Source organism: Lepisosteus platostomus, chromosome 10, assembly GCF_059453375.1.
Source record: "Lepisosteus platostomus isolate fLepPlt1 chromosome 10, fLepPlt1.hap1, whole genome shotgun sequence".
Taxonomy (NCBI): domain Eukaryota; kingdom Metazoa; phylum Chordata; class Actinopteri; order Semionotiformes; family Lepisosteidae; genus Lepisosteus; species Lepisosteus platostomus.
Genome location: NC_142620.1, coordinates 13800962 through 13827116, shown reverse-complemented (window position 1 = coordinate 13827116; position 26155 = coordinate 13800962).

The following is a 26155-nucleotide window of genomic DNA, read 5'->3' as shown; positions in this document are numbered from 1 at the left end:
TTCCTGATCCATGCTTTTTTTCCGAGTGAAGTGAAGCTATGCTATATATTTTTAATAATTTTGCGCGTAAAAGTAGCTGGGAAAAAAATGATCAGAGCAATCCAAGGTATGATTTTTGCACGTTTAGCACTTTGCTTGTAGGCCAAAGTTCCAAAGTATGGAAAAACTGGTTGCAAGGATTAAACGTTCCAGTCTTCTGCATTGAACATTAAATATTCCTTAATAGCTAAAAACAGCTAAAATGCATTTTGGGGAAAAAATGACTTTGCTAAATTTAGTTGTTGTTGTTGTTGTTGTTGTTGTTGTTGTTGTTGTTGTTGTTGTTGTTGTTGTTGTTGTTTACAGTAAACACATTCATCTGGAAATAGCAGTGATTTATTTCCAGAATTCTTCCAGACTTGTCATTTTAAAAACTATTTACAGCAACAATCCAGGTATAAAACAATTGGCCTATGAGAAAATGCTTTGTGATAATTCCCTACTAGAACACCCTGGTTTGCACTTTGTCAGAAGGAGAATGCACTAGAAATTAGAGCTGCACAGCATTGCCTAGGAATTTAAGTGTGCAGAGGCTAAAAAAAGATAAAGGGTCAGTTTTCATGTGGGACATTTATGGTGAAAATGCTCTAGTAGTGTTCACCCACTACAGAGGGTATTTATAGGTGATAGGCTTGACAATTTGTCATCCATCTGCTGCTCCTAACAAAATTCTGACAATTAATAGCCATACAAGTCTTTCAACTGAGGATTTTAATGGGTAAAGCAAAAGTTCAGATTTATTTTTTCTTAAAGAGGTAATGTCCATCTAAAAAAAGCTTAGAAAGAGCTAAGAAAAGACTGATTTGTAATTTGCATCTGTGTTTTGTATGTACAGTAAGTGTGCTTGAGGATTCCAGAATTTCAAATTAATATCTGCTAGATCAAGTTATCTTCTTCAGTACTTTTAAGTACTACCCTAAGTCCCCTTGATAATTCTCTCATCTGTTTTAATGAAACAAGAAATATTCACATGGTGTTCCACTCTGAAGGTAGCTGAATCTGTGGCATTATTGTGAAACTATTTGGGATTTCTATGTATAAAGATATGTAATGTGTTGAATTTCATATGAACATTGTATCCTTGGTTACTAAATATGCAGAAAACTTATTTTTAATTTCTCTCTGAACAGTAAAGAAACACTGCGTTTAATTCACTCATAAAAAAAATGGAATTAGGCAAACTCAATGGCTTAAAAAGAAAGCAGTGGAAAGAGATTAGCCCCTGTACTATCACCAACTTCATCCATTTTAAGAGATCACAGAAATCCTGAACTACTGTATAATGTGAGGGGTCTGATATACTGTATTTTATTATCAAGCATATCAGAACACTACAGAGCTCCAACGTCTTACTTTCTATATAAGTATATAGACGGCTTTGATAAAAGCTGCAAAATTGCTTGCTTGCCATTAACTTTTAAATCCGTCTTCCAATCCTTTCAATGACAGGGTTAACAGAGTCAGGGGTTATGGATGTCTTTTTAATATTGTCATGTGTCAGGTCCATGTACAATCCAATTGATCTTCATACAGCTCCACAGCTGAGTAGTTCTGCAGTATTTTAAGCATTTAATTTCAAGAGCATTATCTGTCCACACATCCATTTTTCTATAGTATGGGCTTTCTTTCATTGCAGAAGAAATTTATAAATAACTTTTTTTTTTCTCATGAGGCTTGTACATTCATTTTTCATCTCTCCTATGTTATCTCTGTCTTATAATGTTAAAATGTTGTCTATTTTTAAATTAAACAACATTAACATTTCGTTACACTGTATTTCAATTAGTTAAAGTAAGATAACGTCTGCTCATTTGTAACCTTTCTTATAGCCTTCTTAGAAGTCAATGCATACAGTACAATACATGAATACCCTTACTTGTAAAGTACGAAGCTGAGACAAATAGTAGCCCACCCTAAATCAGTTTGCTCAGTACTGACATCAAAACTGCAAAAAGAGCTCAAAGACACAATGAACCCTAAAAGAAATTTTCTTTGTCCCTTTAAGAACATAGTTACTAATGTAAATAAAACCCAATCATACCACTGTGATCTGGAACAGATTATCCATGAGACACCTCAAATGAAGATGAGCTAAAATGTATCATGGCTAACCCTTGAAGTATACTGAAGTGTACAATAACAAGTAACATTATACCACTACCAGACTAGTCAAACTATACGAATGTACACTGCACACATTTAAAATACGATCAATCAATCAGTTGAAATGACCTCAAGGAAGACCTCTTATCAGCGAAAGTGAGGTGTGGTGACTGGAATAGGGAAATCAGTTGAAGGGTTGAAGAGGGATATGATTGCAAACAGGCAGCAAAGACCACATTCCATGAATATTGATGCATCAACACCAAACTACACAACTGTCACAACTGTCACAACTGAACAAAACGTACATTTCCGTCACTTTTAGTTTTGTTCACATAAGATGAAGAGATCATTGGGGAAACTAATCCAATGTCTTTGTTACAGTTCTCAGTTTTTTTTAAATATGATAATCAATTGTTTAAATACATTTTGACTAATGTCAAAATGTATTACCAGCAGCCATATCACCCTGCAACTCACAACTGGCAACCCACTGAAGCTAAGCAGGTGTGAGCCTGGTCAGTACCTGGATGGGAGACCTCCTGGGAAAAACTAAGGTTGCTGCTGGAAGAGGTGTTAGTGGGGCCAGCGGGGGGCGCTCACCCTGCGGTCCATGTGGGTCCTAATGCCCCAGTATAGTGACGGGGACACTATACTGTAAACAGGCGCCGTCCTTCGGATGAGACGTAAAACCGAGGTCCTGACTCTCTGTGGTCATTAAAAATCCCAGGGCGCTTCTCGAAAAGAGTAGGGGTGTAACCCCGGTGTCCTGGCCAAATTTCCAATTGGCCCTTACTAATCATGGCCTCCTAATAATCCCCCTCTATGAATTGGCTACATTACTCTGCTCTCCTCCCCACTGATAGCTGATGTGTGGTGAGCGTTCTGGCGCACTATGGCTGCCGTCGCATCATCCAGGTGGATGCTGCACACTGGTGGTGGTGGAGGGGAGTCCCCATTACCTGTAAAGCGCTTTGAGTGGAGTGTCCAGAAAAAGCGCTATATAAGTGTAAGCAATTATTATTATTATTATTATAATGTGGACAGATGAACTGCCCTTTCTCAGATTCATTCACAGAGTATAATTGTGAAATAGACTGGTTAGTTAATGCCTTGTTATCTGGTCGTTGAGTGACTCACAAACTGTTTGTAGTTTACAGGAGGTCTTCTGTAGTTACATGTACTGTATGCCACTAAACACAGTTGGCTACTGGATTGCCAGGGTGTATCAATCTAGTTAATTAACAGCTTTACATGGGAGCTCTTCCTTTCAAGTTAAGGCTGACAATGAGTGAAAGTATAAGCAAATAATCCCTTAGCTTACTTTGCAAGCAGGAGTCCTTTTAACACCAGGCATTGTTTATTACCACACTGTTTAACATGAACCCTTACTGTGTTCTTCTGCAGCCTAAATCTTTCCGATAGCCCTTTAAGGTGTTGTTTGTTGTGAAAAGATGTTCTAGAATTTAAAAGTAGATTATTTTTTACACTTATTTTATCAGGACTAGACCTTTTACTGGGTGTAAATGGATAAATGCTTCATTGGCTGCATTAATTCAGAGCTCCATGGTGCATTTGTCTGGCACCTCTGTAAAATAAGATTATAATAAGTAATGGGCACACAGATCTGCACATGAATCTATGAAAATGAAAAGTCAGGAGCTCACTAAGCAGCCATTGATATTTAGTGAGAGTTTTTAAACATACTGGCAATACATTGATTTATAAATGACTTGAATAAATTGGTTCTTGTGCCTGTGAATTACTGTCTATCTATGATGGCAAGTTCTGTGTGTGATATGCAAAGACTACTTTTATTTCAAGGTCAACGGCAGCACATGTGAGGTCAAAATAATATAGTAATTGATCACCAGAAAAATACCAGTCAATACAGCTGAAATCAAACAGCATCATGTGTAATAATTGTATAATTTTATAATCATGGAAGTTGAATCTGAAATGGACTAGTCAGCACTCTTTACTTTGTTAAAAAAGATAAATTGGTTCTAACTGCAAAGCTGTAAAAAAGTGAAGCACTGAACTCTAAAATAAAGGCCATTTAATGCACTTTAAAGAAAGGTTATCTAAGTACAAAGGTTACATTTTTACTTATTAACATACATTGAATTGTAAGGAAAGTGCTGCATTTTAAATAATTTATTGAGATGCACCATCCAACTAGTGGAAGAGCTTTACAATGTGCATGTAATTGCTTCCTCTGTTTGGAAAGCCAGTTACTCTATATATGTCATATCTGACCCTTAAGCAAAGGTTATCATTTTCCTTGCTCCCATTATAAGAGAGCCTCCAGCAGATGTAAGCATGTAAATCTGATAGAATCAGAGATATGTATTGTGTGTATGCTTGCACTCTTTTCAGCCTCTGATCGGGGTTTGTTTTCAGTGTTGGCTCAGCTCTTTTTCATCCTCCTTTTTCAACCCTTGTATATACTGTATAAACTGCTCACGTTCTTTACCGTCCCCTCCTCTAGTTACTGGACAGGAAACAGAAAGCCAGTCTGTTCACAATATTGCCTTGTCGGCACAGTTTTTATTTATTTTCAGAAATCTTCATCGGAGCTGGGCACCTGTGCAATAACTAAATCACTGTCAGTGAACTTAAAGAACACAAATAATTGAGATCTAAAAATATGTATAATAATTCTAAATACTTTATCCTCACTTCCACATCATGTAAATACACATATTGTATGATACTTTTTATTTACTTAATATACTGTAGTCGATTTACCCTATTTATTCAGTATCCACAGTCACAGAAATGTCAATGAAAGAATAATTTATTAATTTAATTTTGTAACTACTTTATGAAACTGAAGAGCATTATTTCCAAGGATACTGCAAATTATAAAAATAATAGCCTGTACATTTGTAACAAGGATCTTTTAGGGGGTTACCGTGTCTATTTCGAGCAAGCTGTCAGTATGAATTGAGGGAATAGATTATTAGTTATCTCTAGTTGTTTTACAATGTTAGAAAACGTACACTAATGTGGTTAGACGGATCTGCTTTCTAGGTTTGTGAAATAGCCAGACCTAAATAATATTCACATTTTCAGAATATATAGAGTATGCAGACATACACTCCATACACTGTATGTGACTTCATAACAATATTTTTTGGTCTGGTTTTATTGCAAAATAAATCACTTGACAATATCTCTTTCATGAACACATCTGCAAAGGCATCTTTCACATAGCATAGCCTTAGAGCCTGTCAGCACCTTATCTGTCATTTAAGAATTCTTCCATTCTATATGTAGAAGAGAAAATAAACTGTGTGAGGCAGTAGCCTATACATGGATATTTGCTTAAATGTTGTGTAAGAAACTAAACGCATGAAACTAGAATTATATTATTAGAAAAACCCTTTGAATATTTTCAGCATCATCAGTATTAGAGTCTGTTCATGCTTTTAGTATATTCTGCCAAAGCCGTCTGTAACAGCTGATTTCTAAATTAGTGGCAGCATACTAGAAAAAAAGACCTCATCGTTTTGGATGTCCTGGAGCTGTTGTATAAATATGTGTAATGTGGCAATAAATTGGTAATTACTCTAGAACAGGACAATAGTAATTTATTTTGTTGTAATATCACTGAGAAGAAAAATTTACCAAATTGAGATGTACAGTATCTACTAGTACTTCTTATACTTTAGCTCTTTCTAAAAATGATGTTTCAATCACATTTTAGGAAAAGCTATAATTTCATTATAAGGAGCTTCTTCATTACAATCCAATTGAAAAAGCTTCAAAAAAATAACTGAGTCATACTTTTTTAATTAACCTCCAATTAAAATCTTCTCATAAAATTTAAAATTTGTGTATTTATCTCTTATCTTATATGCAACTGTTCTATTCCAATAATTCTTTTAAATGTTATATCATGGTGTTTTTTTCATTTTGTAATGCAGATGTTTTGGGTGATATTTTGAGAATCAGCGTCTTGTGGCTACACAGGTAGCACATAGAAATGATCACATTTCTTTTCATTTCTAAATTAATGGAGCAAATAATTAAATGAGTGAGGTCTGGGTGCTCAGTGCATTGGCAACGAGAGAGGAATGGTTTGCGTGCTGGACACAGTCCAGACATGCTAAAGAGATGCAGTGTAAGATTTGTGCTGAATAAAGAAAAGATGGCTGCAGTCAGACAAAACATATTGCCAATATTGTCTAATCAAGGCTGTTAGCCATTTCTAAGCTCACATCCTCTTGTCTTCCCTTTTTAGACCATTACTGTCAATTAACTGAAATGATTGTTTTACACAATAAGAGCACGACATGACCCTTAATACAAGCACAAAAACATGGAAACAAATCATTTACAAGTCTGTCTATTGAAATAGATGCATGAACACTACTTACTATCAGTCTGACTCAAAGGTATAGTGGTGTTGACATTTTCATTATGTTTTGTGTTTTTTACTAGTTTTTTGAGAAATGCAGTGCTATTACATTATTTGTCATTGTGTAAAAGCAGGCAAATAGCGCTAAAGAGATGATAGTGCACAATCACATTAGTTGGGCAGTATGTTAAAGACAGCTGATGTTCATGCCTACGAAGCAGTTCTATGCCATAAAATGTGTTTAGACCAAAGACTGTTCCTCATTTGTAATAAAAATGAGAACTAAGTAATGAAACAAGTAAAAAAGGACTTTAAATACTGTATAATATCCTCATTCCTGATGCCATTTTAACTATTGTCTGAGAATATTTCGAGCTACAGTATACCTGTTGCCTGGTAACTGAAGACTTCTCATAAAAATAATACCTTTTAATAGACTAAAAGTATGGAAAAAGTTTAGTAGATTAATGCGACTTTGTTTCATTTTTGAGCCAGCTATACGGAATAACCTCCCACACCTCCTTCAGTACATACCTTTCAGAGTTTGGAATAAAGAAATGTAAAATCTCTGTAAAATGTAAAAAAAAAATGCTTTTCTCTCCTGCTTTTGTTCTAGAATTGCCTATAAAATGGCACTTTCATTACAGAGAAAACCTCTGTATATGAATTATCTTAAATTACAAGTCTAAAGCCACAAGTTTAAAACTAATAAGGAACAGATTCTAATGCTGGTACAATTGGGCATTTAAAGCATTCACTGTGTTAGCTGATTACTGTAGGTATATAATTTAATTCTAGTTTTGGAAACTACTGACTTTGTAATAACATTGTAATAAAACAGTTTTAACATTTCTGTAAATGCTGTTATATATAGTATAATCCCTATACTCATTATATACGGACCAACAAATAGAGTGCAACAATTGTTATTGGTTCCAATATTCATTTAATGTGTTTTAGTGCCTCTAAGTATATACTGTACGAGGTCTGTTTTCTTGAGAGAATGCTCTGCACACTAAGCTCTGCAATGGCAGCAAAAAAGTTGGCGCTCTAAAAATAAAGTACTTTGTCCTGGCGCAATCTCCTGCTGCATTCATCACATTCATATGCTGGCAACAAGAAGTCCTGCCAGGGGAATTCAGGCCTCACTGAGATTGATGCCACTTTTAAGAATGCCATCACACCACCTTCAATGAATTCCTCCCTACGTAAGAGAGAAAGAGAGCTGCCAGAAAGGTTGAGCACCTCTGAAGACTACTGGAAACACGTAAGGTCCCTGGTTTCAAAAGTGGAACCATATAAATAATGCATAACATCTTTAACAAAAATCAAAAACACACACAAAATTAGTTTTAGGTACAGTATATGGTGTGAAAGGCCAATGTCTTTTATATATACAGTATATTTCAGTTCCCAGTACACAAGATTAAAAAGTGGGGATTCTTTTCAACCACAATAGCTTCTTGTTTCTCACAGTAGTATGTTAGAAAACCTGTACCTGCTGTATCTCTGATTCCCCAAGCTGGTGCTAATGAATACATATTTTTTAACGTTATTTAAAATGTTGGACGCACACCTTGTTGTTTGTCATATGCTTTTTTAAATTAGCCCTACTTCAAGAATCTCAATGAACTTTCCATGTCTCATATTTTTATATTAAACACTGCACACTGCACTGCACTAAACTAAATAAATAATTTGTTTTTTTTACTATTTTAGCAAGAAGTGCAGTCCTATTAAATTATTTTTCATTATGTAAAATCAGGCAGCAAGTGTAGATGAGATGCTAGTGCACAATCACATTAGTTGGGCAGTATGTTATAGACAGCTGATGTTCATGCCTATCAATCTGTTTGCAGTGACCCCTGATCAGGACAAGAAATGCTAATAGACCATAAAGACCTGCCATCTTATTAGTATTGTATTATGTATGGTATTAGCTAGCCTGAATCTAATGTTCTAATAATTTGCATGTTTACCCAATGGCAGGAATTTAATTCATTTTCACATAAATGGTTCATATCACACTGATGTGTTAGTGATATCATACACTGAGACATCTGTAATAATTATCTTTCTGGGCCAATCATAATTTAAAAGAACTGACTGCTGATAAAAATACAGTTGTTACTTCCAATATCTGAACCTAATTAAATCTCCTATATCCTTCTATATCAAAGCAAAAAACACACATTCCAGGTAGGTTTGTTTGAAGAAGTATTCATGTAGATCTTTTTACTTCAAGCAAATGCTTGACCTATATGCAGATTGGGACTGTATTCAAAAGATTGTTGACATGGCTAATGTTAATAAAACAACAAATGTTATTTAAAATACAATTAAGTTTGCTGTCTAAGGAATTAGGTTGAAATGGATGAAAATGCTATTAATTCATTTGCAGTAAATGTCTTATTGAAACTTTTCACACCTTGTCCATACTGCATACTACAGTATACGTTGTTTCTTTTCCCTTTCCCAACATAGCTGAATGCAGTAAAACATTATTTAAATATTACAAATTCTTGTAGAAAATTCAGCTGAGAAGTAATTTTTAATGCAAAAGAAAATGACCTATTATGGCATTTTTATCAGTTATGGTAAGGAATTTTGTGGATCTCACAAAGTATTCAATTTATTTTCATGCTAAATGCACTTGGAAGCAAAGATGAATTACTGCACATTAAACATCAGCATGAACACATTTCAGTCTAAGTTTGCCAGATAAATAATTGCTGTCACATACAGTTAAATAATGCTGGGCCCTGTCGGTAGTGAGATGGGAGATTTCAAACAGATGGGCAAGAACACTTGTTTGCATGTTCTCCTCTGGAGTAGAATTTCCAAACAAACACCCCAGTATGGTTAACGGAAAACTGTTGTGGTAGGCCCTTCTGTAGAGTCTGGAAGTGTTGAGAATTGTTTTCTCAGATGTCACTGAAATGATGTGTACTGTAGATCAACAGTTCGAAAACTCAATTGACAAGAAATCCCCCTTTCAAATTGTGGTTTTGGAGGCTAATATTTAAAAATGGCAAGGGAGGGAAAAAACTTACTGTTGCACAATCTGTAAATTTGCTTATGGCACTCTTCAACTATCAACTCTTCAAAGTAATCTATCAACTAAACATCATTAATGATGGATTCACCTCTATGCAATGCTTTGTTTGTAGCAGTATGTAAATATTGAAATTACAGTATATCTCATGCTTTTTCTTCATTTAAAAGTCTTGTAAACAAGTACCATCACATAAGCTATGCACTATAAAAAATAGAGTAACCTTTTTTTCTGTAGCAGCAGTATGTTTTGTGAAAGAACTTTGACAAATGTCACTTCAGGAACTGAAAACTGGATGAAATGACAAGTTGCTTGAACAGTAGACCAAGATTAAATGGTGATGTACTGGATGTACTGTATTCAATCAGTAAGAGTTACCCCACAGACAGCACTGCAAACATTTTTATAGGTATTTGTAAAACAATTGGGGAGAATTTACATTACTGAGCTTTTTTTTAAATGTTTTATGCTCATAAAGATCCCTAAGTTTTCCATCTCTTCTTGTATTAATCATTATGTACAGTACAGCTTTGAAGGGAAAGTAAAAATTCTGTTGTATTAAAATTCAGATAAATAATGTTACCTAGCACTTGAAGCAGATATTAGGGATTTAAAAAAAACATCAATGCGATCCACCAACAATCATGCTGAAAATAAACCTGTAAGAAGATATTAATTCCATTATTTCCTACCAAGAGGCAGTAATGACTTCCTCCTTGATCTTCCAGTACAAATTATTGTGTCTGTTTTGCATGGTCATACAGCTATGTATGTACTGTACCTTACTGGCATGAGGAGATTTGCCAGGTGTTGGATGTTTGAAAAACCTTAAACTATGTTAAATTGTTTCAATTCTACAATCTGTGTCTTTGACCTCATGCATTACCTCTGGCATACAAATTCTCGAAGCATTTAAGATCACCTGGAAAAATGTTTACTGCTTTTATCTTCCTCCTTGTCTTTAATTAAGTAATTCCAGTTTTCATGTATTATGAGTTACCACAAACAGGGGATTCTAGTAACACAATCAGCCCCCATTTAAAATATATTCTTCAATTTGTCAAAAAAATCATCTCTATTGGTATATAATGAGAAAAAAAATGAAATTATGCTGAGAACCATTCTGAGAAAGATGAGGCAGAAAGTTAGCCTATTATAAGCAATGAAATATATACGAATGTATGTAGACAATATGAATTAAGGCCCTAGAAACAATCATTCAAAACTAACCAGATGCTGCAAGAAAAAAATAAAATGTCAAGGCAGTATTTAACAGGAGAAAATTAATTAAAATTAAAACAAACTGTGACAGGATTATGTCCCAGAGAATATCAACATCATCAGATAGCCTTAGGGAGCTCATGCTTTCCATCGCTATTCGTTATGCTGTTAATTTAATTTGTTCTGTTAGAAGCACTTGCAAACTATAAAACACAATTATGTTGTTCAGAATACAATTGAGACCTGTGGGGAAAAAGTGGATGTTACGGGTTATCCAGGTAAGATAGGAAGGTTCAGAAACCTACATCTCACTCCCATCTTTAAGGTCATAGTTGTAGAGCTCTGTCTTAGAATAGTGGTGATACTACTTAAGAGAAAACAGTAGGCACAAAAACTCTAATCTACTGTATAACAGATTTTTTTTCAGTTCTGTAATAATGGAACTCAAGACAGAAACTAGATAATTGATATCTCTGAGACAAGGTATCGGTATATATGGAGACAAGATATTGGAAGAGAGATGTACAGTACCTTAATCTAATTTCCAAAGATACAATAAATTATATCACAGTAATTCATCTTTTTCTATGTCTACCCATACAGTAAACAATAATGTAATGTACCATTATTATATTGAAATTATGACACCAGATGCAGATTTTTTACATCTGTTTTGATGCGATGTACTGTGAAAGCCACTATGTAAAATAAAGGTTTTAGCAATTTTGTACATATTTTTTTTCCTATGAAGAAATAAGAGAGACTCAAACTGCACTACGTTTTGTCAAACTACAATCCAGTGTAATTCAGAACTGACACAAAATATTCAGACATTTACCCTGTGTTTGGCTTTCCTTTTAATGACCTGGTTCTGTAAAACCTGTGGGATTTCTGGAATTTCAGAAAGTGCGTTTATCGTTTCTTCTCAGAAATAAAATGGAAAGCTGGTAAGAGTTTCCAAAACATTGTTCATCCTTCCGCATGTGACACACTTCAGAGGGAGTTTAGACAATTCCACTCCACAGGGACTCTGATCTCACATAGAGGTAAGTGACTCATCTGTGTCCACAGGACAGACAGAGATAGACTAGTGAATGCTAAGTGACACGCAAGGTCATCATATATTTTGAGACAGTTATTTAACTTTGATTTGATCTTGATAAGGAATTTTTGAATTAAAATTTGCAGAAGCTGAATTGGACCAGGCAGCCTGGTGTCATTACAGACCCATTAATAAAAGAACATTTTCCAAGCTTGTAGACAACAAGCTTCCCACTAATCGAAAGAAGGATTTACAGTATGTCAACCATTTGTATTTGAAGTGATTGTAACTTGTGACAGAAAAAATGAGGTTACAAAATGTACATTTTATAGCCCAGTAAATTCACTTCTCTTGACCTTCACATTTATTCAGACCTACTCATTCTTTCAGTGAGAACACCACACTAAAATGGGCAAACTGTTTCATGATTTTTGTCAGACTAAGGTCCACTTGGGAATGAGATGAGTCAAAATCACTCCATTTAAGGGGACATCTGAACTCACAAATCTGATGGTGAAAAACTTGAGCTACAGTACACTATTCTGAGCCCCATAGCACCTTCATCTGTGAAATGTGATAGTTACTTGCACAGATACAAACATATCTACTGACGCAAAAGACCCAACAGCAATTTATTAGTGGAAGCAAGGTTGGTTCATTTTGTAATTACATGTAACAAAGACTGCTTATTGTTAATGAAACAAAGAGACATCTACTGTAGATATAGCTGGATTGAAAACAAGAAATTGATCAACTAGGTCTGCAGGTAAAACGAATATAATTTTTTTTAGACATTCACATAGTATGGCAAGTTTGCAAACTCATCTTGGAAGGGTAAATGTTGTCTGGAGAGAGCTAATGCAAAAGCTGAGCACACTACGAATAACTGAAAAAGAGCAGACATGTGACATTTCATACATTGACCAGGCTCCTTTGAAATCTTTACTGGTTTCTGGTAAATCTGTAACGATCTCACTGAAAAGAAGCAATATCAACTAAGGCATGCACTAAAGCTTTGTTTTATGCCGGCTTTAGTGGAATAAATGCATTTTTGTACTCATGCAATGCTGTGAAAGATGGAAGGTATTTCTGTAACTTGTTACAGAAATCCCTATTGCAATATGAGGCAAAAGCAACAGTAACTTGAATAAATTGCAAAATACTACTATAAATGATTAAACCAATCCCAATGAACATGTTTTAAACTCTCAGCACTAAACACCACTTAATAGTATCTAACAATGTTTTCATCATGTTGCACAAGCAATGTATGTGTTATTGTAAAATGTATTATTATTCTTATTATTAATAATAATACTATAAAAATGGTGAATCTCCCAAACAAATTGTTAAATGTGTAATGAATTTAGACCAGCTGACTTAGAATTATGTTATTTTCAAGGAATGACAAATAATATATAACGAAAATAGAGATTGTTGTCAGTGCTAACACAAAGGAGCAGTAAACACTGTTTACACCAAATAACATGAAAGATAATAGAAAATTCAAGAATTGCACATGCCCAGATAAAGTCTAGAAGGAAGAAGGAGAAATTAATTAGAAGTTGCAAAAACTTATGTTGCTGTATTCAAGCTTTCCTTTCTTTGAACAAATTTATTCATGAAGTCGTATTGATTTTTAACTCAAACTGTTTTGTACTAACACGATTCAATGTAACCAACTTCTGTACCCTGAAGGTAAGAATCAAAACATACTTTCATTTTGACTGATTGCAACTGTAATGTATTTGTTATTTTACAAATTGTATGCTATACCATTCCCCAATCTAAGAAAACTTCATGGAGCATTGTGGTCTCTATTTAAAACATGTGCTGGTCCAGTAAAATCACACATCCTAAATTTTAATGCTGAAATAATTTCTAGGCTAATGCACGTCAGTTTTGAAAACATTTTATGCATCTAGTTGTAATATGACATATATGTGCCATGACATCCTCTGTGACAGGTGACTCGCAAATAAATAAAATTGCTGAGACACAAATATGTCTGCCTGTATTCCTTTGTACCTACCATTGGATGAGAATAGCATGTAGAAAAAAATATAGAGATAATCCTACCTTTCACTTCCCCTGTACATCAATACTTTTGATCATACCAATAGAGGATAAAAGTATAGAATTTGCAATTTGTATTGTAAGCTTTGCTATTCAATAGTGTTCATGTTATGAATCATGAAAGCGATTAAATTAATGCATATAAAACTATACTGAAACTGGAAAGGTACAGGTACATGAGCAAAATTAACAAGCCCTTTATTCCATGTTTGGCATTGCAAATTTCTGCAAAACATAAAATCTATTGAAAACCACCTAGCCTATAACAGATGTGTTGTTTCAAATTTCAGAATAAGAAAATGTATACACTTTTAAATACAAGGAATAGACTGAAACCCTTGTTTTATATTATTAGGGTGCACTCAAACTGATGTTGTGATGCCATACTCATTGTAAGTACTGTATTTAATTACATTGAGAATTGTGCAATGGAACAGGTGAAAGGTAAAGGTTCATTCCAGGTGGAAAGAAAAGAAACACAATGTTTCTCTGTGGAGCCTTCTTTAGGTGTGAGAGAGAGAAAGTTGCAAAGAAATAAGGACTGGGAGAAGAAAGGGCAAGAGGTAAGAAGGGGCAGGCAGCAGTAAGGAAATGGGCATAAAGCAGGTGAAAATGAGTGTCCAAACTAAGGAGGAATGTGAAGTTGAGATGTGGAAAGTCGAAATCTGTAAATGAATGGAGAGGATTTAGAAGATTAGTCTGTTCATGCAATAGCACGACATTTACAGGGAGAATACATTTTACTGCCCTTCATTTTTTCCTGGGTGGATATCCTATTTAAAATGGCTTGCATGTTCATCTGGTGTTGTCTGTCAATAGGTTATTTCACATATTCATGAACTTCCTCTTTTGAAAATTGCTTATGCTCATCAGTCAGTTTTAAAAGCCTTTTCCAAAGCTATTTTTACCTGAATAATTGATTATCAAGACAAACGACGTACTAAGCAGAAAGAGCAGCACATGCAGAACATGTGTAATAAGATACTTAGGAATCAAAGTCCTTATCTATCCTTATTTTTATTTCCACTGTCTCTCCTCTTCCACATTCCAGTGGAATATAATCCTTTTCCTGGGGGGAAGTCTGCTCCTCCAGAGGCTATCAATGGGTGTTTGGTTGGGAAGGGGGGGGGGGTTATTTTCCCACAGGGATGGAAGAGAGAAACCCATTAGCCAAATTATAGACTGACAATACTTCTCATTAATCTTTACTACGCAACAGCAGTCCAACATCATTCTCCATCCTTATATATTACTTACATTTTAACTATTGCAACAGATGCCTAAAAGAAAGTATATTAATTCTGGGTGTGAATATGGCAAATTATATGCCAAAATACTTTTTTTGTGTGTGTATCTGGGAACTGGCTGTCATAAAAATGACAGGGTTGCAACTGATACTGTACAATTTAACTCGCAGGGAAGAAGGGGTATAACAATTAGGTGTTATTAAAATGGGGTTTGTTCAAAATAAAAATAGTGACACTAATGACTTAAGTACAATGGTGAGGATATATATTCTTTTGCACTTTCAATCTATATATTATGTTATAGACTTAAGTACATAAAATAAAAATCTTAATATGTGCTGACTTTTGCTGGGTTTCCATCTATCTGTACTCTGAAAGTGTAAGATGAGTAGATCAGGATTTATTTTAGGATGAGCTGATATTGGCTCCCATTCTCTCAAAGCAAATTATAAGAGACAGAGTGCTAAATTAATCAGCTGCTAAGAAATTATACCGGCTGCTTAATTACACAAACGAAGTGTCTACAGGAATAGCCAGCTAAATTAAAAATCTTCAAGCACTGTGGTTCTTAAGGAAAATGAAAGTAGAAATACTTGTAGCAAACATAAGTTTAAGGTAAAAAAAATGGTGGACAGTCATAGTGGTGGCCACATATTTGTTGTTAAGACAATGCCAAAAGGTAAACCTGTGTACACTGAAATTTAGAGATCATCACAAAGGATTAGAAAAAAAAAGTTTCTATCACACAATTATTTATTTTCCTTAATAATTTCTCTGGTCTGCTGTATATGATTAGCATCGTTTGCTTGGGAAATAATAATTCAGTTGCACTACAGTATGTATGAAAAATAGTTTCATCAAAAAAAAATTGGTATAAGATTTCTGCAATGCTGGAGCTCTGTCCAGTCCAGACAGCACACACAGTTGTAGATCAGGGCATGAATGCTGGGGTGGTCTAGTTTGATTCAAACTAGACAATACACAGTGCAAGAAATTAAGTGACATTGGAAACCTACACCATGTTTACCTTTATGAAATGATTAAGTACAGTACACAGTAAAAATCTCTGAAAAGTAAAAGGTAAGTTTTGAATACCTGGAGAAATTAATTTAGCGACATGGGGTACCAATGTACTTCCTGAATTGTTGAACAAATAGCAATATAAACTCTAGAAAACAAAAATCTTATATGTAATGGGAAAAATAAGACAAAAACCATATTAAAAGTATTGGATAATCATAGCAACTTTTAAAAAGGTACAGAAAATGTTGCAAATGGGCAACAATTCAAGCTTCAGTTGTAGTGAATTTTTTTCCATATGCCTTTTCAATCTTACGATGGTAGCTTTAATATTATAGCCAGCCTCTGGGCCAAATAACTATGACAAATTGGCAGTCAGCTTTAAGGTAGGTTAGCATTCTACATTAATACGACAGTGCTCTCACTACAAATGTCACTTTTGATTTTCCACCCCAATTTCTTGGCTGGATTAATCATTTACCAGTTTGCCCAACATGATCCTTAGCAAGGTGTTAAATATAGGTAGACATACAGTATAAAAGAGAATCAATCAAAATGTGATTACAGATGGGTACGTGGAGTTATATTACTTATAACAAAAAGTATTCTTTGTCTGGCATTTAAATAATCCAACGCCAGAAATATGGGGATTATAGGATTATGTCTGCGTCTCATGTATTGTTTCTAAATTAAATAGGCCAGTCATTCGGAAAGTGAAAAAAACAATAATCTGTTGTGGCTGCACATACTAAATTCAGGTTAGTATCCTAAATACATCTCAACCCCATTGCTTTGAGAGTGCACCAGCTTCAAAAAGCTAGGTAAGAAAGCTATTTGACTTTGTTTTTGTAGACATAAACAAACTTATACCTAATAAAATCAAAATTACATCATTATATATTATATATTGCTTTTAACTCTTTACTTTAATTTTCTTTCTACAGTGCCACAGAAGTTCAGCCTTTTCCTTTTTCGTAATTTCTTGCATTTGTGACAGCCTTACATTGTAAAAATGTAAGGGCTAGCCATACAGGATCTTAGCAAACTGTGACAAATATTCCAGAAGAGGTAGAGTACTGTACCTTCTATCCCATGCAGAATGATATAGAGAAGCTTCCCTGCAGTGACACACATTTTCTGAAGGTGTGATGAGATTCATACTGTACTTCTGAATTACTGAAATTCAAATTATTGTCCCTATTAAAAGTCTTCAGAAAAGCCAGTGTGCTGAATGTGGTGCACACCAGAACTGCTAAACCAGTACAGAAAGCAAGTTAGAATATGACACAAGTTGTAAAAGCCCATCCATGGAGCGTGCTAACCAACTAAATACCTAAGGTAATGGACTGCGAAATCAAATAATGCATTCACCTGCTGAAGGGGAAATGTAACTGCTATCATGATTCTACCTCTTCTAATTGATTGCACACTTTGTATACCTTTTATGAAATACAGCAGCAGTAGCTGATTGAGCTTGATGAATGTATGTAATCTGCTCACATACCCATTTATATTTATCATCATGAGAGGCAACACTGTGTGTCCCAAAAAATGGCAAGCACAAAATCACATCACAATGATTTTATGGACCTTGTTATATTACTATTTAATAAATATTGTGAATAGTATTCAAAAATACTCATTGCAATTTATGATTGAATACTTCCAAAATGAGAGGACACAATGTGATCAATTGGTGACATGAACATTATTACCTCCAGGTACTTCTCATGTGTTGTAACGGGCGCTCTGTAAAGCAGATGAAGACCATTTTAAACACGATAATAAGCACCAATGCACGGATTTAATTTTTTAATGGCAGAAGGACAACCTTCTATTGATTGGCCATTTAAATATCTTCTTCTGACATGAAGGTAGCAGATTACAATTTGTACTTTTACACATACAGTATTTGTGATGTTGTAGCACTTGTGGAATGCTATGTCCTAGAAATGTTGGCCCCAGTCAATGCATTGGGTTTAAAAAGAAATTTTAAAAGAATAAAATTTAGAACATTTGCTCTATTCCTTAAGAAGCATATTGGATAACTATCTTAATATTTTCCAACCACATATTGAAAAAATATATAATCACATTGGTGGAGGGAAAGTGTAATGTTGAACGAGGTGTCATTAAATTTGATGGCTGAAAACAAACCTTTCAAGAAAGCAAGTGTTTAATTGGAAATTGCACAATGAAAATATAAAGGAAGAGACTGTCCACATATTTCCAGAGGTTGTGAATAAAAATCACGATCTCCATTATTTTGCATTATAAACTCCTCTTAAGTCTTAGGGGAATGCAGAAATTAAATGCATTATTATTTTCTAAGAAAGCTAAACATCTGGTACAGATAGAAGATGAGATTCAGATTAGTCCATTGACAAGGACAGAAAAGATAAAATAGGGATCCCAGTTATTTTACTTGTCTTCAGAATTACATGTCAGTTATTGAATTCATTTAGTGAAAGGAGGGGTATTTTTATGAAAATAAAACAAATCAAATAACGTGACTAATTATTCACTATATTAATTTATGGTGTGTGGAAAAACTGAAAATATGCTCTACTAAGCATCTGTAGGATATTCATGCCGGACAATGCCTGGAGAGGGATAGCTGACTGATGCAATCGATGCACTGTATCAAACAGGACACTGGTGGATTACCGGTCACCTGCAGTGCAGAGAAAGAAGTATTAACTTTGGAAAGTGAAAGGAATTGAACTTCTGAACCTTTTAAAGAGATTAAAAGATCGTTACGATGGGTTTCTAAAAGAATACGTTGATTCAAGAGCTACCTGTCCTGACTCCTGCTGACCAAAGAAAGACCGACAGAGACTGAAGTGACTTATTTCTCTGACAATTTGGAGTTTGGCTGGGTTTGAAACACTCCGTGTGTTTACTAGACTAGAAAGAAAGAGATATGTTAAATGCTTTTAACAATGGGTGCTGCAAGCATTTGTGACACTCAACAAAACATGGCTGACAGCTGAACAAAAGTAAGAACCCAGCTGTGGTTTTCAGCTAAAATCAGAATATTGGATTTTTGACTGATGCTCATGTAATGGCCTTGGTACAGGTACACGTAGAAAATGATGGAATGACATGATAAAGGGCTGAAAGAAAACTCTTGTGGTTGTTTGCTTTGTTATAATATAGTCAAGTGACTGAAGTAATACATTATGCATTACTTATGTGCACCCATCACCTACTCTAAGTACTACATTACGAATAATAGAAGAGATTCTTGAGAACTAACTATAAAAAGACATTGTCTGAAGCTCCTGGAAGATGTCAGCAAAATTGGTTCTACAGTATCAGAAGTTCATGATATCATTGCAACATAATCATGGTTTCTCACAGATTGTACAGTATTTTATTGAGATGGCACCATAATAATACTTTTTATGACAACTATCATTCTTGTCCTATCATTGTTCTGGATGTGTGCTTATCATAAAGTTCCATAATACCTTTTTGGCTTACCTGATATTTATATTCTTAAAATGTGCGCTTCTTGAAAATGTAGCACTGTGAAAATCATGCTGCAATCTACATCCTTATAGCAAGTGTGTGAGGATTACATGGTTTTAGGATCTGCATAGTTATAGATTATCTAATTCTTCAGAACATAATACATAGGATCCAACTATCTTGAAATCTGACTGCTTTTAAAGAAAAGGCATTTTTAAGCTTAACCATGGTTATACTATTATATTCAAAGCAGTCCATCATTGCTGTATCATTTGTTTTTCAGAAACAAAGCAGTATGTAGTTCTTTTCTTGTGGTAAGCAGTACAAGATCTGTGTTTCATTTTACGTTAAAAATCTCTTTACAAGGGTTAAATAAGATGTACATTTTCAGGGCAGTTTTTAATAAATAGGTCTGAATTTTCACAGCAATATCATATCCTTAGCAGCAGTTTTCCTTGGACATACAATCAAAGCCTGAATCACTGGACTGTCAGCAGATTTGAATCATAAGGTTTGAGGGAAGAGGTCAAATAATAAAACATCTGGAGCATTGCTCTGTCTTATCTGATAGTAAGCCATCACAATATGCTTCAAGAGCACAACCAGCAATGTATTAAACAGCAATTCTACATAACTGTCTTTCTCTGCTCTTGATTGATTCTTCTTATTTATGAGATATTGCGGGCTTTTTTCACAACTGTCCCTGTGATAGCATCCTTCAAGGTCAGTCTGTGGTCACGCGGTGCCTGTTGTGGCATCTTTGGAGCATCAGTATAATCCTTTAACCCCCGCTGCCCTAAGCTCTCAGGCCAGATCTGTGTGCCAAGACACTGGGGATATCAGCCTTGTCACTGTGTACTTGACCTAGAGTAACTCTTTCTGTTCAACTCACAGTACCTGTGCTTGCATGTCAACAGCTGAATCTAGCATTTAGCAATGTTCCCAAAAAATAACAACTAGAAATTGAAGTGAAGAGAAGCAATGACAGCCATACCCACAAGAAAGCCTCCTGATGGCTTGTTTTATTAAGCACTTTCATGTTAATTGTTGTGAAGATGTATTCTTAGATCTTGTCTTAGCTTTTCTTTTGATTATTGATGAAGGCAGAAAAACAAACTTCACATCTTGTACGTTTAACCCCCCCCCCCAATCTTGCTCCAAGTTGCATTCTGCTTAAGTGTTTTTTTTTTGCTAGATTGAGGGAAATTTAAAAATGTTTCCCATCCTCCTCTTGACTCATCTGCAGGGGCTCCAATTCACATCTCAGAATCCCACTTCCTCTGTGTAATTTAGATATTTTTCACATCTATACTTAATCCATCTATTTAAACATTTACAAATGTAAAGGCAATAAAAATCCTGTATGGGTGAACTAACTGCTATTAAAAAAAAAAACCATAACTGAACAAACGTGCTTTTAACAATCCTTACTCTTATTCCAAAATGAACATCAAAAGGCCTTCTGAAGTTAAAATTGCATTTAAAAAATAGCAAACTAGACAGGCCCCTGCAATGATCAAAGACAGATCTAACTAATTAAATAAAATAGGATTGATCATGCATGAAAAACATTGGTGCTGTCATGAATGCTGTTGAGACAGAGCAGTAACCTTTGAGAGGAACTGAATAAGAACGAATGGTTGGGCCTTGTAATCAGGACTTAGCTGACTTCCTGCATTTCCTTCACTTTCGTAAGAGGAATGCCAGCACACATTCAAGAGTAATAATATTGTTTTGTTACAGTATACATTCCTAGTGTCTCATTTTCAATTTCTGGAATGCTATTTCCTTGTGCTTTACTGAAGACCATGTCAAAGCAAGTTTAACTGTGGGATATGATTCATTGAACATCTAGCCAAGACAGCTTTGTGTCATACATTACTCAGCTCCTTAATCAGTTAGAACCAAATCATTCAGTCTGAAATAAAAAAAAGAAATTACTAACAAAGTTATAGTGGATGTCAGAATAGGGTTAAAAAAATTCAAAAAAAAATTCTAAGTATGTTATTGCAGAGCCTCTTTTTACCACTGGATGGGAAATAACTGAAAAGTACGTAAGCTTATAAAAGTACAAAATACTGCTCAGTTTTGTAGCAGGATAAATCTTCAATGAATCTGAAGGTACAGTAACACGGCCTTTAGCTGCACCCTATTAGCTTCAGTTTGTCCTTCAAAAAGTATTAATCTTATGCCCTACCACTCATTACATTGTAAAAACTGCTCCATGGAATTTATATGTCAGTTCATTTTGACACTTGACACAGGAAAAATAAATAATGGATGCACAATTGGAGACGCACATGAGGATGCACAATTCCAGTTAAAAGGAAAATGTAGAAAACATTAACAATACAATAATTTAGCAAAATACAATTCTGTACTGTAATTGTGCAATTGGCTCTTTAGTAACTTCACAAATTAACATTTTGAAACTGTTTCTTTCTATACATATCACATTTCTTTACGTCTGTTATTTTAAATCAATGCTACGTTAAGGGACCTATGGGTTGGTTTGATGTTTCAAGCCATATTAAATGTATTTGGTATCCTGAAACAATTTTCAAAGCTTTGCTAGGGAAAAAAGTCTAGAAAACACAAATCCAGAACAATATTTCTGCTTCTTCCAAGAACTGTGATGTCACAATAATTGTGCTTACATTGCCCCTAAAAAAATAATGAGGGCTGTGAAAATAGAATGTTTATCCCATTGAGAGTTTCCATTTAACCTCTGACAAAAGTCACAGCACTTTTAACGAGAAGGTTTCTTCTTTTTTAATGGTCATTATGCTTAATTGGGCAGTTTCTAAGAAATGTAATTAATCTGAATGCTTTCAGACTTGAATTCAGTTTCTTTAATAAAGTAACAGTAAAAGACTATAATTATCACCACTACATACTGTAGCACAGATACAGGTTTGAAAAAGATGAGGGCTGGAAAGGGTCATATTAATTTAAAGAACAAAATCCATTTGGGTAGTCGAGCTAATCTTTGTCACAGTGCTCAAGTTCACATTTATGCATTTCCAAATTTAGTGTAATTTAAAATTTTATGTTAATTCCTGAATTGCTACAAAATATGTCTACATTGTACAGGTGTTTTATTAAATCTGTTTATAGAATCTATTTGGTTTAAGCAAATATATCACCTCTTCCAGAAGAACCCATACTATAATAATATATTGCAACAATAGAATTAAAATGAATGTATTTTATTATTTCCTTACTTGCCTTACTGGGTTCTAGAAGACAATGCAAATACTGCTAATATTATTGCAATGCTAGCCTTCAAGTCAATTTCACACAATTTATATTCATGCAGGCTTTGACAGATATAAGAGCAAGAAATGAAAAGCCTGAATGTTTTAAGATCTCACCCTCATTTCAAGAAAATAAATTCAGGCAAGAGGTGTGTGCAATGGGCTCAACACATGAGTTAGAACCATGACCCTTTAATTACTCAAGCACCTTCCTTTTCTCCTGTGACTCAACGAATGATACTCTTGCAAGTATATACTATAGAATGTAACATTATGGTCGGATCTGCGGTCATCGTGCATTATCATCTTACAACATATAATGCCATACAAAATGCCACACATTCCTGTGCTTTTCCTTATGCTCTTTTTATCATGACATAACACTGTTATTGGATGTGATCATTATAATTCACCTCACGGGTCCATGTGAAAATCCTTCTGATGTGACACAGCAAGGGATATGAACAGCTCTTGGGTCAGTGCACCAGACTGCAGTGATTAACCTTACGGGAAATCAGAACATACAGTAGCTGAGGCAGAAATAGATTCCACTTAAAAAACAAATACACATTATTATCAGTGGTCTCTCCCCTTTTCATTGAAGAAATACAAAGTTAAAACATAAATACAAGCAGAAGGAGTGGCCTTTAAGCAATGTGTTTACCTGTGGTACAGTATGTGTTCAGGAAAGGAATAACAAATTAACTAAATGAACATTCACATCTTAAAGAATATGTTTTAAACAAACCATCAGAGATCCCTCTGGGAGTATCAAGGAGTTCATTCCCCAGAATGTCTTCAGCCTATGCCACAAGATTTAGAAGACGAGCTTCAGTTCAATGCTTTCAATCTAGGAGACTTTAGTCCCTCCTTTAATTTTTAGACTGATTTATTGGACCTCCATGTTCTGAATTTTTTTCAGGGACACAGTCGATTATTAAGATGCAGTGATAAATCTTCTCGAATAACCTAGGAAGGCTGGGTTTGGGATTAGTATGAACTATTCTGAATTTACATCACCCTTGACATTAATGTAGGTGGCCATTTTTCAGCTGGTGTTGCTTCCTGGCACTATCTGAAATGTTAAAATAAGAGTAAAACAACAAATGTTGTCCATCACTGTAAGAATGTATATTTAGAGAAAGAGATGTGTAGTAGATGGAACATAGATGCGTTGAGTGTATATGTTTGTAGCTGCAGTTTCCATTTTTTGTGTGTGGGGTTTATCCTTTTAGTTTAACTTAAATACACAGGTAGAAATTATACAAGCACATTGCGACCAGCCATGAAATGTAATGGTTGCATTCCGAAGACACTGTTCATAGGCAACAGCTTTGTTTTCCATATTTTAACATATTGCTAAGCTAGCATTTATCCAGTTACATGCAATCTCTACTGTTTGTTGTGCTAGTGAATAAATGATGAAATGTGTGGGAGTAATGAATGACTTCAGTTCATTCATCAATAAACAGCCATGTCGATATACACAAAAACATTCATCAAAGGCTAGTACTGGAGCTGTGTGCAAGAACATGCATCATTTCATTTGTCATTTTTATTTTATTGCTACAGTCTAGTGAATATAATTAAGCTAATATAATTTCCCATTGTCAAATTCATAGTTTGTCGATTTAAAACATGAGAAGCATTTTTAGCAGTTTCACTGAACTGGTGCTAATTTACAGTAAGTGCCCTTTAAAAACTGCAATCCATTTTAATCCCTCCAAAGCCAGTTTAGATGTACAATAGAATATGGCAATAAAAATGGATACTCCTTTGTTGGCAGAATCTGGATTTAAATTAATACTGATTTAATATTTACTTATTTCAAAAGGGAGCATTTTTCCTACATCATCTATAAACAAATGAGCTTTTATGTCAGTTTGTCAATGGAGGTAGTGCCTTTAGGACTTAATTAAATTAGAATTAATTTCTAAAAGTGGATGTTGAAAAATCATACTTTGTTAGTAATCACAGTGATCTCATAAACATGAAGAGAGCACTATGACAGTGGCCTTTGAGTTCCAGCGGGATGTGTCAGAGAACCCCAGTCTTTGATTGCTGTGATATTTTCAAGAGCTACTCCAGCAGGTTTCCATCCTGGAGTGTGGTTCTAATTTTAGAATTATTTATTTTCTGGACAGTACAAAACACAAACTTTAGCTTAATTGCATAGTTCTGTGTCTATATTCTAGAACAAATGATCCTTCTTCAAAATGCAGCAATGGGATGACATACAGTATACTAGCTATCTACTTAATATCTGTGCTTGGGTTTTTTTAGTGTTTATATTGTATGAGTATACGTAGAACAAAATGGACATTTAATTTCAGGTGTTTCTGTTTAATTACTTATGCGATCCAGTTAACTATCCACTTGATGACTCACCTGCTAAAAATAGCACAGAATGATCCTTCATTAAGATGTCTTTAAATTATCAATTATAATAATAAAATAATACTAATAAAACATTTCAAATATTACTTTATTATCACCAGAATCACTTAGGAAAAAAAACTTTTTTTATTTTAAAATTGATTAGAAACTTGATGTTTGAAATTTAATGTGTATTTATAAATGACAAAAGTACTGTAAATTGTATCAGATCCTTCCCACATTGGGTGGAGCGATGGCTCTGTGGCTAAGGTTCAAATCCCGTGGCTGGCAGAGGAATCCTACTCCGTTGGGCCTCTGAGCAAGGCCCTTAACCCCAACTGCTCCAGGGGCGCCGTACAATGGCTGACCCTGCGCTCTGACCCCAAGCTTCTCTCCTTGTCTGTTTCTAATGGAGAAAAACTGGGGTATGCAAAAAGATGAATTCCTAATGCAAGAAATTGTATAGGGCTAATAAAGAAACATTATCATTATTACATTATCCACAATTCTGAATACCAACTTCTTCCTTCTGGCAAACGTTTTAGGGTTCCCAAATGTAAGTCAAACAGATACAAACATTCCTTTGTTCCATTATCCATTAAAGCTGTCAATGCAAATGGCAAGGACAAACACCATTTTTGACCTTTACAATCCACTTGTTTTGTAATTTGTTATAAATGTTATATGTTGTTACTGTACGTGTTATACATGTGTAATATAGTGATGTGCAATGTTTTTTTTTCTGCTGTGTGCATTATATTTAAATGTACAGAAGTGCACACAAGTGTATCCACCATCAAATTCCCTCAGGTGAAAATAAATCTTATCTTATGTTAAATAAGATATTCAATAAGACTGCCTGCTATTTAATTGGACTAA